The 14,286-nt window shown below is 58.9% G+C and overlaps 1 pseudogene; it reads left to right on the top strand.

Moving 5' to 3' along the window:
* Positions 1–3,250: 3,250 nt before the first annotated feature.
* LOC108311500 overlaps positions 3,251–14,286 on the top strand; it is a 46,530-nt pseudogene continuing 35,494 nt past the window's right edge.

The raw sequence follows: 14,286 nt of genomic DNA, 5'->3' as shown, positions 1-14,286 counted from the left end.
ATGTGCTGTCCCGCCCCCAGGGAAGTGGCTGCCTTTTGTTAAATTATGAATTCTCCCCGGCCCTTGCCTCTCTAGGATCTCAAAGGCCTCCCCTGAAACTTCTCAGAAGGACGTTTCGATGTTTCTCCAGGGCCCGCAGCCCCCGACAAGACTCAGTCCTGAGCAGCTGCCACCCAAGGTGAGCGCAGGGAGGGAAATGGTGGGTGGCAGTGCCTGCCCCCAGGGGCCCAGAGCCTCCAGCATCCGAGGGCGCACATTGGCCACTGGGCGCCCTTGTTGAGCTTGGCTTCCCTTGAAATCCTCCGTTGGGTCTAGTAAGTGTCGGGGTCCCTCCCACACTCATTCATTTGTTCCTTCCTTCCTTCCCAATCTGTCTGTGCCAGGCAAAGTTTGAAGAGTGAGCCTTGAGCTGTGAACAAATCTAAACAATTTGCAGACATGATACAAACAAGCAAATCAACGTACAAGATGCAGTCTATTGTGACAGGCAACCCTGGGGCCAGGCACACACCCAGGATTTGCCAGGAGAGAGCAGAGGTCCTGGTAGCTGGTGGTACTCACTCAGTGCCACCAAGCAGAGGTGGCAGAGGCTGGATTTACCCTAGGGAGCTCTAAAGCCATCCTAACAGCTCCCAGGGCCAGACATCATGTTCATTCCCCTGAAATTTAAATTCCAGGGTCATCCCCGGGGGATGGAAGGAGGCTGAGGCCAAGAGAACAGGGTCATTCCCAAGCCAATTACCTTCCAAAATGGGAGGGGTATGGATGTGCTAAACTCCGAACACTCACCCCTGCCTGGCGCTGTCTGAGCACCGCTCGTGGCTGCCCCATTTTACAGAAGCAGCCCAGACAGGGCCAGAGAGCCCAGAGACAGGGGATTATCTGTGCTCCAGGGGACTTAAACCGTCTTCATGTCACTGGGTGGGGCTGCTTGGACCCAGACTTAGCGCGCCAATTCTGTTTCTAATCGCTTTCAGCGGCACACCAGGCAAATCCAACAGCTGCTCCAGCCAGGCAGAGGATCTCCCAGGAAAGCTCCACTCCCCAGGACGTGAGTTGGAGATTTTCAGGAGCCGAGGTAGGGCAGACAGTGCTCCCTAGAGACAGGAGGAGGCATGGGGGTCCTTGGTCTTCCCCTCCGCAGCGCCATTCTCCCACAAGGTTGTTCTTGGGGGCTGCACTTCTTCCTCCTCCCCAGTGACTGCCAGGCTGTGCCTCCACTGTGACCCACCACTCTTTCCGCAAGTGCCTGACCCAGGAGGGGTTCCATTTCCCCACTGTCCAGCTATCCCTTGGACTGGGAGGTGTGTCCCAAATGGCTGGCCTTTGCTGCCAGACCCCAAGTGAGAGGACCCCTTTCACTGCGTTTAGTGTATTTCGCTAAGTGGCCTGAGCCTCAGGTTCCTCTTGTGGCAAATGGGTATAATGATCCCTAGCCAGACCTGGTGCTGCGTGCCTGTAGTCCCAGCTACTCAGTAGGCTGAGGCTGAAAGATCGCTTGAGCCCAGGAGGTGGAGGCTGCAGGGAGCTGTGACCGAACCACTTCAGTCCCGTCTGGCTGACCCATCTTCAAAAACAAATTACTAATGATCGCTACCTCAGTGCTGCTGGGACCACCGCGTCCTCCCCACCCACCCCAGGTTGTGGGGAGTCGCCGGCAAGGCAGCTGGCCCAGGCGCAGCGTCAGCCCCGCGGGCATCTCTGAACCCCTCTGCCAGCTAGCGCGGAGTAGCGAGAGCAGGCCTCACCCGCCCTGCAGCGCCTGCACCGCCGGCTCCAGGCCTCTGCTCCCTTCCAACGCCATCGGGGCAAACCAAATCTCGAGGCCGTCCGGTCGCTGGGGCGGCAGGGAGGCTGTCTCCTCGTAGGCCCTCTCACCCTAAACTCTGCTCTTAGACTCCGGCCTCCAAACTCCGGGCGCTGCCTTTGAGCGCAGGCAGCACAGGTCACATCTCCACTGTCCCCAGCACCGGGGAAATGGCTTTCGGGTCGCTCACGCCCAACTCAGATGCCCAGATCCCTTCTCTGATCTCAGCGTTCACTGTGTTCTCACGCCACCCCACCCCAAAAGCTCCCTGGGAGACCCACTGTTTGCTTAAGTGCTTCGCCGAAAACCTAGAACCCAAGGCTCACAGACGCTCGATCCGCGGACTGAGAAACGAATCTGAGCCGGCGGCTGCACGTTTGAACCCCGCAAAACCACCGTGGGCCGGTCCTGAAACCCCAGGGAAAACTCGGGGTTTGCGGGCGGGATCCTTGCCCTGCGTGGGTGGAGAAAAGACGGTGAGAACCTCTGGAACGCGGAGGTGGTGGGATGACGGGAGAAGGCACTCAAAACCCCCGACTCACGCCCTTTATAGGGGAGCTATGATCTGGCCTCCTCCGGGCAGTCTTCCCGGCTGCGTCCTGCCCTATCTCCTCCTCCCCAGCTCCGCGTTTGCAGCCGTGCTGGGCCCTGGGCTGTGCGCAGCTGGAGCGCCGAGCTGCGTCCCCTGAGCGCTGTTCCCGCGGCGCCCGGCCGGACCTCGTGCGCGAACCTAGGCCCCTGCGACCGCGAAGCTGCGAAGTGTCTCGGGCCCTCCTGGAGCTGCGGGCGGGTCCTCGGGAAACTCAGAGAGCCCAGGCGCGCCGCGGGCCATCCGGGTCATCCCCAGGCGGCCCTGTTAGCCCAATTTTATGGAGGAAAACTGAGGCTTTGGGGTATACCGGACCCGCGGTTACCCCTCAAACACAGGCGCCTACAAAGGCGCTGTCGCAAGCCAGCCAAACAGTCTGGAAGAACAACATTCACTGCAGCTCCTCCACGGGGTCCGCGTCCTCACTGGCCTGACTGCGTAAACACGGCCTCCCCGGACGCCGGCCGGTTCTCGGAGAAGTTCTGGAGGCGAAAGAGCGCAGGCAGCCGAGCCCATCAGGGACCCCGTCTGCCTCCTGCGTCACGCCACCCCTCCATCACCTCCACCTCCTCCCCTCCCCTGCTCCCATGCTCCTCCCCGGCTGTCGCCTGCGCGGAGGCGCCCCGGGCCCCGGACTCCCGAGAGCGGCGGGGTTCCACAGGCGGGGACAGTGAGGGCGGGCGGCTTCCCCCGCGGGGCCCTCCCGGGTCCTCCGCCCGCCGCCACCCCTCGGCCCACCCCGCCCGCAGCGTCTGCGCATTTTAAGCCGGATAAGACGCTTCCTTTCCTGCTTGTCTGGGTTCCTTTCTCTGTTTCTCAAGGCTCCGGTGTGACCTCTCCAGGAAAGGACGCCGATGGCCGACTCCCCCGACCCCGCCGCCTGCCGCGTCCCGGCGTCGTGCGCGCCTCGGTTTCGGGAAGCGCCTGCCTCGGGTCGGTCTAGCGGGGCGTGTGCGACTGCAGCCCCAGCGGGGACGTGAGCGCCGGCAGCCGGCGGTTCCCGAGGACCCAGCGCCTGTCCCGAGGCTGGCCTCTAGGGCAGGAATTAGGGTCTGTCGGCCCGAAGCCCCCGCCCCACCCGCCGCCCAGTTTCAAGGTTGGGGAGAGTGCGCGCCCGGACGGAGCGAGCAGACGGGAGCGGCTGAGTGCCGGGTGCGCGCGACTGGTCTTCAGAGTTTAGGAAACAAACGCGCGGGGAAACCACGCGCGGCACGAAGCGCTCTCGGGAGAGCTCCCCGCTGGCTCTTGGTTCCCTTCGCGGCCACCCTGCGCCGCCGCCGTCGCCCATCCGGCTTTCTTCTAGGCTTAGGCCCAGGCCCGTAGCACCGGGTCCCACAGAGCAACCCGCCGCAGCCCAGCCACAGCGGTCGCGGGCTGGCGCGAGGTTTTCGGACGCGGTCTCTGACGTTTGGCCTTTCGCGCCTATCCGTACGTTCGGGTCCCAAGAAAGGCGCCAGGTGTCTCTCCTGTGCCTCGGGCCTTCCCTGGGGCGTGGGCCCACAGCTGGAGCGACCCCCGCCCGCTCCCCCGCCTGCCCCGTGGCCCACCTGGGTCCCCCTGGCACCTCCGCTCGGGGCAGCCCTGAGCCTCCGTTTTCCAGACGGCGCCGCAGGGGCTCTTGGAGGTGACGGGAGGCTGCGGAGGTGAGTGAGGCCGCAGCCCGGCTCCCTCCTCAGTTCCGACACCCATCCCTCAGGGAGTGGCACGGCTCTCAGAATGGGCCCAAGGCCCCTTCCGGCCAAACATCGCTTGGATTCCTGGGCAGAACCCGGGCGCGGCAGAGGGGGTCCAAAGGCCGGGCTGTGGGGGGTCCCAGCCTCTGCCCAACTGCCCGGAATCTGGGCTTGGGCGCAGACCAGCTGCGCCACTGGAGACCGTGCGACCCCGCTGAGCTAGCGCTCCCCTTTGGCCAAGGGGCTGCGGGCCAGGTGGCGAGGTCGTCCCTGTCACGCGGCCCAGCGCGTTACCAGCGAGAACAAAGTCCGATCTTAACTCCTCTACGCGCGGCTTTTGACCTGGGGTCAAGGCTGCGTCTCAGTGCTCAACGGCCCCTCTTCTCCCCACGGTTTTAAATTCCCAGAACGAAGCCACCGCCAGCGGCGCCTGCACGCGTTGGGACCTGGAGTGCCTTCACCCCAGGGAGTGCCTGTCCCAGCCCGGCCTCTGCGGCCGCCTCCGGTGGTCCTCGTCTTACCGCGGCCGCCCAGGCCCTGCGCTCCCGCCGCTCCGCAGCCATGCCTCTCCGCTGCTGTCCTCTTGGGGCCGCGGCCGACCCGGAGCCTCCTGGAGGCGCTTCTGCTGGGATGGATTATCTCCCCTCCCCCACCAGGTCCCGGCGGGGGGCACTGACTCGCCCCGAAAGCCGAGAGGCGCTGGAACTCCCCCGCCGGGCCCCCTCCTCTGTCTCTGCTTGTTTAACCTTCCCTCCGGGAGGTGACCCTGTGCCCCGCCAGGCGCTGCCATGGGGTCAGGAGGGGGTGGGGGGCGGCTCAGGGGTCCCGCGGCTCCTGGGAGTCCCCCAAGCAGCAGAGACCCTCCTCGCGTCTCCTGTTCTGCCCAGCGTGAGAAGCGTCCCAGGCCTGGTGGTGCCAGAGGCCCTGGGCGACCTGCAGCAGTGTCTTAACCTCTCTGGGCTTTGACATCTGGGGACAGAACCTACTTCCCCAAAGGAGGCCCTGCTCTAGGCAGTGCGGCTACATCGTCCATGTGGCCCTGTGCAAAATCAAAGATGGCCCTTGTTCAAAAACTCAAGAAATCTTGTGACTTTCAAGGCAGCAAACACAGAGGGGGACCTTTCTGAACGGGGCCCTTGCCACCGTAACTGTACAGGTCCCCTGAGTCTGTGGAGCTAGCCCTGACTTCTGCACTAAGACCCCACCGGGAGCCCCACCCGCCCCCTCCTCAGACTTTTCTTCCCTGGTGCACCCTGAGTGTGCAGTCCTGGGCCCTGTGAACGTGCGTCTGGTCTCCCGGGGCTCACGGAGATCCCTGCAAGTTGGGGCTGCCCTTGCCCTGCTGCCCCTCAAGGCGGCTGCCTGTGGGCTGCCCTCTCCCCCTGCCTTGGGGACTCTAAAGGCACAGATGGGGCTAATGGCACAGTGTCACCCATGGCCCAGACCTCTGCAGGGATATTGAACTAAGCACTCTCAGGAGGTAACAGGGAGGGGTGGGAGGAGCAGGGGCAGGACAAAGGCCAGGTGGGTGATGGTGACTGTGACTTAGACGGAATCAGGGCCCGGGTTTCTGGAGCTGAGTGTATTTCTGAGGTGCTAGCTTTGCCCGGTGAATGGCAGGGAGAAGAACTTCCCCTCCCAGTGTGGGGTGCTGTGCACACCTCAGAAGGGTTTCCCCTTTGAGCCCCACAATGTGTGCTTGAGGCAGTGACGATGTCACCCCCATCTGGAGGCCCGGGGCAGCTGGGCAAGAGATTCGGAATCATGCAACCCACAGGCCCCTCGTCCACAGCACACGTGGGCACAGTGCAGTCAGGCCAGAGAGGGCAGATGCTGGGCTGATTGGATGCAGGAGGGCCTCTGTCCCCCAGTCCCACAGCCAGGCCCCCTTACCAAACCCAGGCAGAGTTCCAGAAGCTCGGAGACTCTAGTGGCACTGATAAGCTAATGGCCCTATCATCCTTGGCCTAGCCCCAGGTCTCAGAGCTCTCCCAGCAACACAGCTGCCCCAAAGGCTGAGCAAATGGCCTGCGACAGCCGCCCGAGGAGGCCCTGGCTGAGCCCCAAGACCTCTTACTTCTCTGGCCCCAGAAAATGCTTCTGGATTCTGAGGATTAGGCTCTGGGAGGAACCCAAGCTCTGTTGGAGACACTTGGGCAAGGCGTTGGCCCGTGGGCCTCAGTTTACCTAGCTGTAAGGGGAGCGTGGTGTCTGGGTAGGGGCGGACGGGCAGGTGGAGCCACAAGATGAAGCCAACCTGGCGATTTTTCCCCAGCCCTCCTGGGAACAGTTGCTGGGCGAGCGCGCCTGGGCCTCCACACCCCATGCCCTGGCTCTCAGGGGCACACTAGGACTTTGACAGTGTCGTGTTCCACGCTAACAGGGTGTGGCGGGCCTTCCAACTCAGTGACCAGGTCTGGGAGTCCACCAGCTCAGCGTGGTGCCCCATCCCAGCCACCTGGAGCCCCAGAACAAGCTGTGTCCTCCCTGGCCACCAACACTGACCCAGGTGGCATCCCTCCAGCCTGACTTCAGGAGGCTGGTGGGCTGGGAGCCTGGACCTGGGCCAGCCTGGGCACTTGGCCCTCCACCCCAGCAACTGTGCCTGCTGTTCCAGGGATGGAGTCCTGGGGACCTGCAGGGTGTGGCAGCACCCAAGGTCAGCGGCTCTTTCCCCACTCTAGAGGGTGAGCAGGTGGGGTGTGCCGAAAAGAGGCACCGCTGAGAGACAGACATCTCTGCTTCCTGCTGATTCCCTCAACAACCTGGTGAAATAACAGGCCAATCTCAGTTCACCGAAGAGGAAACGGAGGCCCAGAGAGGTCAGGGATCTCACTTAAGGCCACACGGCAGCAGCAAAAGGTGGATTTGAATTGAGGATACGGCTGCTCTCTGCCACCAGGCCTCTGCACACAGGTGCATGCATGCAGGCACACATGCTCACACGTGCACATGCACACAATCAGTCACTGAAACACAGAATTAGACCTGGGGCACGCAGGGCAGAAGGCCCGCCCAAGGAGATGCGAACACAAATCCATTTCCTTCAAGTGCTGATTGATTTCTCTTCAGGAGCACCTGCATTATGCAAGGGGCTGAAGGTCAGCTGATTTAAATGGAAATGAGTCCGGGAAAAACAAATCAACACAGCTCCAGGTTCAATCCGCTTGAAAAGCATGTCACCCTGAGTTACTCCAGGAATGACAGGGCTGTTGTAGAGACAGCTGCAGAGCCTGCTCACCCTGCTCCTGGGGGTCTCAGCCTTGGAAGATCGTCATCCTCCTGGGGAGGGCTCTCGGTTTTGGAAGATCACCCTGCTCGTGGGGGTCTCAGCCTTGGAAGATTGTCATCTTCCCAGGGGGGTCTCAGCTTTGGAAGATCACTGTGCTCCCGGGGGTCTCAGCTTCAGAAGATCACCCTGCTCCTGGGGGTCTCAGCCTCAGAAGATCACCCTGCTCCCCGGGGTCTTGGCTTTGTAAGATCACTGTGCTCCCGGGGCTCTCAGCTTTGGAAGATCACCGTGCTCCCGGGGGTCTCGGCTTTGGAAGATCACCGTGCTCCCGGGGGTCTCGGCTTTGGAAGATCACCATGCTCCCGGGGGTCAGCCTCGGAAGATCACCCTGCTCCTGGGGGTCTCAGCCTCAGAAGATCACCGTGCTCCCGGGGGTCTCGGCTTTGTAAGATCACCATGCTCCTGGGGGTCTCGGCTTTGGAAGATCACTGTGCTCCCGGGGGTCTCAGCCTCGGAAGATCACCCTGCTCCCGGGGGTCTCAGCCTCAGAAGATCACCGTGCTCCTGGGAGTCTCATCCTCAGAAGATCACTGTGCTCCCGGGGGTCTCAGCCTCAGAAGATCACTCTGCTCCTGGGGGTCTCGGCTTTGGAAGATCACCCTGCTCCCAGGGGTCTCAGCTTTGGAAGATCACCGTGATCCCAGGGGTCTCAGCCTCAGAAGATCACCGTGATCCCGGGGGTCTCAGCTTTGGAAGATCACCCTGCTCCCGGGGGTCTCAGCTTTGGAAGATCACCGTGATCCCATGGGTCTCAGCCTCAGAAGATCACCCTGCTCTCGGAGGTCTCAGCCTCAGAAGATCACCCTGCTCCTGGGGGTCTTGGCTTTGGAAGATCACCCTGCTCCCGGGGGTCTCAGCTTTGGAAGATCACCGTGCTCCCGGGGGTCTCGGCTTTGGAAGATCACCCTGCTCCCGGGGGTCTCAGCTTTGGAAGATCACCGTGCTCCCAGGGGTCTCGGCTTTGGAAGATCACCATGCTCCCCGGGATTGGGCTTCGGAAGATGTCTCTAGAGTTGCTGGGTTCTGCACGAGTTCACTTATCCTGGCTGGAAGTAGGGGTTACCATGGAAACCTTGGAAACCTGGAGGAACTTTTTCCGTAAAGAGTCTTTTTTTTTTTTTTTTTTTTCAAATTGACATGTTTTTGAGTAGTTTACCCAGAAGCATGGCCTGGGTTTGGGCATCTCAAGTGGTCTAAGCAGCTCTATAGTCTCTGCGAAAAAACAACACTGAATTCCTCCCTCTTCACTCCTTCCCTCCATCCCCTCCTCCTTCTGTCTGCCTTCCTTCCTTTTCTCCCTCTTCCTCCTTCCCCCCCTCCTTCCTTCAGCTGGCCAGTCATCAGGCTGGTTTCTGGACGGGGCAGGGGGCAGACAGCCACGGTCCTTCCCATGTGGCACCTGTGGCTGCTATCTCACTGTGTTCTTCAGCTGGCCTGTTGAGGCCATCTTGCTGTCTTCATTTTAGAAGCGCAGATGCAGAGTCCCAGAGAGGTGGAGTGATCTGCCCAAGGTGGCCCAGCAAGTGGGTTCCCGAGCCTGGCATCCACCCCTCGCCTCAGGCCTTCCCTCCTCTCCAGCTCTTCTCGAAAGCCCCTCCCCACCTGCGCTGTGCCCTGCAGCCGGGCAGGGCTGGCTCACACCCCCAAGCCTCGCTGCCCCTTCCCTGCCATGCTGGGACTTCGCTGCACCTTAAGGTGCGGACTCTTTATTAAATGCTCTCTCTCTCTCTTTTTTTTTTTAGATGGAGTCTCACTCTGTCATCCAGGCTGGAGTGCAGTGTCGAGATCTCAGCTCCCTGCAACCTCCGCCTCCTGGGTTCAAGTGTCTCTCCCACCTCAGCCTCTCGAGAAGCTGGGACTACAGGCACGTGCCACCACACCTGGCTAATTTTTTGTATTTTTAGTAGAGATGGGGTTTCACCATGTTAGCCAGGATGGTTTCCATCTCCTGACCTCTGATCCGCCCGCCTCAGCCTCCCAAAGTGCTGGGATCACCGTGTGAGCCTCCGCCCGGCCTGAATGATCTTGCTCATCGCAGGAGCCTGCATCTCCCGCTGGGAGATTCTCTGGCCTCCTTGGGCGAAGTCAGCCACCCCTGCTCTGTCCATCATAGTCTTTGGCAGGAGTCCCCCTCCGATCACCAGTCCCTGGCTCCCACTCCCACTCACCTGCACCAGCCTGAAGGCTGACCTAATTCCATGCCGGGCCCAGCCTCCGGAGCACGCAGCCAGTCACTCACGGCTGCTGACACTGCGGACGGACCTGGTGGAGAAAGAGCATTTCAAGCCAAAAGGGCCTGGGAAGGAATGGCAAGGGAAGGAGCCATCTCTGTTGTATTGTGAAAGACAGAGCTGATCAGAGCGGAGGGACACTGAGGGGTCTTGAGAGAAGGGAAGACCGGGAAGTGAGCTGGGGATCCCTGAGGCAGGGAGGGTAACAGGCAGAGGAAGGAGGAAATCAAGGCAGGAGGAGCCAGCCCCAGAGTTTGCCCAGAAGAGCGGCATTCCTCCCGGTCCACACCATCTGTAGAAGTGGTTTTGATTACCTTCTGGCACTCCGCAGCGCCCTTAGGAGCTGAAGCGCTTGGGTTTACATCTGCTGATCAGACGTGGGAGGAAACCAAGAAAAAATCACGTCCATGTGGTGGTGGGAGCATGTTTTTCGCTCCAGATTTGAGATTAGCATAATGTTTGTGTGCAGCTAACAACAGTAAATCCTTCCTGTGTGGAAGCGTGTTCGTGGTCTCGGTATTGAGGGGAGAGCGTCTCGGACGGAGATAAAGCTGGCTGACTGCATCAGGGTTCAGTCTGCTCAGAGCGATTTCACCGTCGTGTGTTTTCTCAGAGGAACCAGAGGGAGACATCTGGGTAGTTTCTCATCATTTCTTTGAAATATCTTTAAAATATGTGCTTCCTGTGCCCAGAGCTGTTGGATCGTGAAGACAGACAGGCCACACCTGAAGACTGCTGCCATCCTTCTCGGGTGCTCCCCGGCCCAGCTCTTTGCTCTCTGACAGGTGAGGAATTACTCAGCCATTTTACAGTCACAAAGACTGAGCCTGAGGCAGAGGGACCTGCAGACCCACAGTTACATGGCCCTGCTGGGGACTTCGGTGGCGCCCAGCTCACCTTAAGTTTGCTGGGTTTTTTTTCTTTTTTTGATACAGAGTCTTGCTCTGTCACCCAGGCTGGAGTGCAGCGGCATGATCTCAGCTCACTGCAAACTCTGCCTCCCAGGTTCAAGAGATTCTCCTGCCTCAGCCTCCCGAGTAGCTGGGACTACAGATGCACGCCACCACGCCTGGATAATTTTTGTATTTTTAGTAGAGACGGGGTTTCACCACGTTGGCCAGGCTGGTCTTGAACTCCTGACCTCAGGTGATCCACCCGCCTCAGCCTCCCAAAGTGCTCGGATTGCGGACGTGAGCCACCCCGCCGGGCCTGAGTTTGCTTTTGGAAGCAGGCTTGAGCATTTTCTGCCGCCCCTGGAAGGGGGCCCAGTTCTGCTCAGCAGTTGTCCAGGACTGGCTGCACTAACAAACACCAGATCCAGAGCTGAGGGTCACATCTTCAGTGAAATCAGCCACAGCGAAAGGTGTTGGCGGGTGCAGGTTTCCTGAAAGCCCAGGGCTGACAGGGAAGAAGTTGCCTCTTGGCGAAAGCGTTTTCTCTTGGAAATCTCAACCTGTCCACTCTCCTTGGAGAAGCAGAGAAGGGAGGCCATCCGACCATAACCAGACCTTCTCCTTCCCCGCTTCAGCCAGAAGGTACCCTGGGCTGGGAACTGAGCTTGGACTCCTCGCCTTCTCTGTTCGCCTCTCTCTTCCAGACAGCCCTCTGTGCTGGGCCGAGGCTTGCACAGCTATCACATGGAGCCTCCAAGTGGCCGAGGGTCACAACAAACATCTCTGACGCTGCTGCCCCCAGCCTGGGTTCAGTCGTTGGGCTCTCTGGGGTCCTTGTGGCCCCAGGGATAGGCTTCCTCACTTCAGAGAGAAAGAGCTTTAGAAGCTTCTCTGGCTTACAGATGGTGGGGGCCTTTCACCACTCAAGCAGAAAACGCTGAATGGATTCAGGCTGCATGTTTGGTGCTGATCTGACCCATCTCTTCTTGACCTGAGTTCCAAGATGTTCTCTGCAACATCACTCCTGCAAGTCTTCTCAGAAAAATGGACCCCTTGGCCGCTGAAGTCTGGAGATGGGGTGTGCTTGGCCCACCCCCACCACCAGAGATCTGTGCCACCCTGAGCAAAGTAACCACCCTGACCTCCCTGCAGAGACGGCCCTCCCTGCAGTGAGCCCAACCTGGCATGTCCCTAACTCACTGCACTCAGACCCCTTTTCCCATCATGTCTCTTGGTTAGGGTCCACTCAGGAGACAGAAACCACCCGTGGTTCTAACAGAGAGTCCTGGGTAGAGAAGGGGTAGCTTGGCACTGAGGGATGAAGGGGCAGAGGGAGTCTAAGATGCCATGGAGTAGCAACCTCAGGAAGCCGCTGCCACCCCAGGGCTGGGAAAACATGGGGAAAGAGAGGGAATTATTCCAACTCGGCAGCTCGGAGGAGGGGCGGGTGGAGCTGGGGTCCCGATGGCTGAGGGCCTGTGGGCTGTGCCTATTTCTGAGGGGCCAGGAGGTTGGCACAGGGAAACTGCAAACAGAGGAAGGAACTGCCCCTGCTGTGGTGAAGAGCATTGCAGGGTGACGCTTGTGCCAGGCCAGCTCCCCCAAGCACTGCCAGGGGGCACAGCCCACTAAGTTAAAGGTGGTTTTCCTGCAGCTCTAAGTTACTGCTGTGACTCAGTGGATGTACCTCTTGGAACTTGTTGTGCAGTGGGGAGGTGTATGCAGACCCCCCCCCAAAAGTCTGGGGAAGCTGAAAGGCTTAGGGACAGAAGTCATGTCTGCATCTCGGGCAGTGGTGAAGCAAGACGGTGGCTCCCGGCACCATGACCCCCCCAGCCCGAGCTTAGATGCCATAGTGAAAGTTATGCACTTCTGGTGGTTCCTTCTGAGGCAGCGAGGGAGAATCTGTTCCCAGCCTTTCTCTGGCTCCTGGGGGTGGCTGGCAGTCCCCGGTGTTCCTCGGCTTCAGGAAGCATCACCCCGACTTCTGCCTTCATCTTCACATGGCATCTCCTGTGTGTGTCCAGATTTCCCCCTTTTGTGAGGACACCCGTCACGCAGGATTAGGGCTCACCTGAGCCAGCGTAACCCCATCTTGACTACATCTACAGCAATGCTGTTTCCAAATAAGGTCCTGTTCTGAGGTCCTGGGGGCTAGGATGGTAACATATGAATTTGGGGAGACAAAATGCAACCCATGACACTACCTGCTCAGTACACAAAGTAAGTGGGAAAACCTTCCCCAGAGGGAAAACCTTCCCCAGGCTTCAGTACTTGGGGGCTGAAGGAACTCCATCTTAGATGCCAATCTGCCATGCTGACTTCTGGCTAACTCTAGTTCCAGGAAGGCCTCTCAGATTTCCCGTGTATCTATTGTTCCGTGTATAAGAGCACATACTTACTATATATTATCCCTTCTGAAGCACGTCTACCCTTTCCCTGTGGCATCTAGGCCCTGGGTCTGAGGTCACAGTGCAGTCTTGCCATCCCCACTAAGATATAGATGTGGCTTCTGTCGGTAAGTCTCTGTTAATGTTCCTTTCTGAGAAACTGGATATGTCAGCCTCTCTGCTTTCTCAGACTTTTGGGGGAGGTTTGCCTAACTTGCCCACTGCAGAAGAGGTTCCAAGAGGTAAATCCTCAGGGTTAGGCAGTAACGTATTGCTGCCCGGTTTCTGACTTCTGGTGTCCAGAACTGTGAGACAATCACATCCTGTGGTTTGGGCCTCCAAGTTGGTGCTATTTGTTACAGCAGTCATAGGAGGCTGATACAGGACAATGACAGTGGTTGAGGACAAATAAAGACCCCGATTCTTGGTTTGCCTGTTGGGCGTTCCAACTACTGAAGAACCAGTTGTTAGATAAGAGCATGAGAGAGATTTCCATTCCAGCAGTCACAGAAGAGCTATTCTAAGAAGTACTGTCACTGCCGAGTTCCCAGTGGCAGGTGAATCACAGTAGACATGCTTTGAAATGCATTGCTGAATTTCTAGAAAAGGTACATATACACTCACCTTTTCACTCAGCAATGCCACTTCTGGGAACCTACTCCAAAGACACGCTGACAAAACACAAAGCGATTTCCGCACAGGGCTGCTCAGGCCAGGATTGTCAGTCCGTGTCCAGCACTGGGAAGGAAGAGACTCAGGTTTTCACTCCCCAGCAGGAAGATCACGGGCGGGACGCTGTGCTGTCCTCATTGCACCTGGCCCTGTGGCTCACCACTGGGATTTGTCCCATCACCGCGGACATTAACTTCGGTCACCGGATTAATTCATGTGGAGTCTGCCAACCACCTCCACTGTAAAGTCACCTTTCTTTCGTTTTATAATTCACAGTTCATTTGTAGGGAGTTGTGCTGGGACTATGTGAATGTCCTGTTCCTCATCCTACTTACAGTGAACCATTCACTAACTCAGGAGAGTAGGGTCCCCTGGACTCCTATTTCACCCGTCGGTGAAATCCGTCACCAGTACCCTTTTCCTGCTTCAGCCGTCTTCCGTCTGGTCAGCAGGAGCCCCTCACGTGGCCTCTGTGTCCGTGGCACACCCCGCTCATTCCTTGAGCACACCTTTATTATCTTTATTGTTGTTGCCGTTGCTGGGACAGGGGCTCGCTCTGTCACCCAGGCTGGAGTGCAGTGGTACAATCTCCGCTCACTGCAATTTCCACCTCCCGGGCTCAAGTGACCTTCCCACCTCAGCCTCCCTGAGTAGTTGGAAATCACAGGTGCACACCGCCATGGCTGGCTCATTTTTCTGTTTTTTTGTGGAGTTGGGGTTTTACTATGTTGTCCAACCT

The sequence above is a fragment of the Cebus imitator genome, unplaced genomic scaffold, assembly GCF_001604975.1.
Source record: "Cebus imitator isolate Cc_AM_T3 unplaced genomic scaffold, Cebus_imitator-1.0 Scaffold117, whole genome shotgun sequence".
NCBI classification, from domain to species: Eukaryota; Metazoa; Chordata; class Mammalia; order Primates; family Cebidae; genus Cebus; species Cebus imitator.
This window is presented reverse-complemented; position numbering and strand designations above follow the sequence as displayed.